The sequence below is a fragment of the Dermacentor andersoni genome, chromosome 1 (assembly GCF_023375885.2).
Source record: "Dermacentor andersoni chromosome 1, qqDerAnde1_hic_scaffold, whole genome shotgun sequence".
Lineage (NCBI taxonomy): Eukaryota > Metazoa > Arthropoda > Arachnida > Ixodida > Ixodidae > Dermacentor > Dermacentor andersoni.
This window is the reverse complement of record NC_092814.1, coordinates 308,539,161-308,540,447: the sequence shown is the minus strand read 5'-3', so window position 1 is coordinate 308,540,447 and position 1,287 is coordinate 308,539,161.

Below are 1,287 nucleotides of genomic sequence, written 5' to 3'. Positions count from 1 at the left end.
AGGAACGGCGCGTGGAGTGGCCGTCTTCGTTCTCCTTTGTCGTGCCAATTTTCTCGCGAGCGGCGCTAGCTTTTAGAGCATTCCAATACTTGACATTGTTAGCGATGCTAGTACTTAATAAAGGTATCTTTTTAAGCACAATGTTTAGTGTAAGCGGATGCTTATGGAACAGGTTACAAGAGATAATTGTACTGGTGGATTTTGTATGTACACGTGTTGCTGACAGAAGCCTTGAAGTGCAGTTTTAACACTAAATTGTACGGATTTTAATGTGCATAGCTTGCGAAGTGGACTTCTGCTAGTGCATATTGAAATAGTTGGCAATGAATAGGTGTGAAATTATTCGTTTATTTCACTCTTGCAATATAAGATGATATAGAAATATAGATACCCCAACTATATTGCTGCACGGTAACGAAATGGCCACGTCTTTCTCAAATTGTTGCTTCACATCTGAGCGATACTTCTAATGAAAGTTTAAAAATTTTTTTGCTGCTTTATATGGCGTCACGACACGATGCCTGCCCCATGGCGATACTATACGTGGAATCCGTTCTCTTCCTCTTCATTAGTGGGTCATTGGAGATGAGTTCGAATAAATCGGTACTCGTTGGCCATTTTGATCCACTCCGTAATTTTATATGTTGTGCCCAATCACCGTAACTGCAATATGTACATATATATTTGCCGATATATAATGTTTGAATTACAACAAAAAAGAAAACAAGCAAATTCATTGTTCCAAAATAAAAAGTTTCACCAACATTTTTTTTTTTTTTTTTAGTGCGTCGCTGAACTGAGGATACGAAGTCGATAAAGTTTAGCTAAAGCTTGCGTAATATTGCTGCTTAAACTGTGGTATGGATTTTATATAATGCAAGAGTTTGTCGAGTACGATGATGTAAGCTGAGACGGCGTAAAGCCCTTGCCGATCGAAGCAGTTCCGGATCGTCTAGCTTTCGTGGAGGAGAAGAACAAGCTGAAGTTACGAGCAAGGTACAGAAGAATATTACTCTACCATTCTATAAAGAAAGACAATGCATGATGACAGCTGAAATCCTGCGTTTACCTTGAGGTTTTAAGGTTAGAAACCCACCGCGCTTCAAAAGAACACTGAGAGTGTGATTTTTCGATGCTTAAGACTCATTGGGTGCGAGTTATGTTTCCAAAGTTTCTATTGTTGGGCGATCGTGCAAGGTAAATAAACTTATCCGACAAAATCTTGACCAAGTTTAACACAGAGACCACGTGACCTTACACCGGTCAACACTCGAGCCGATTCTCTCC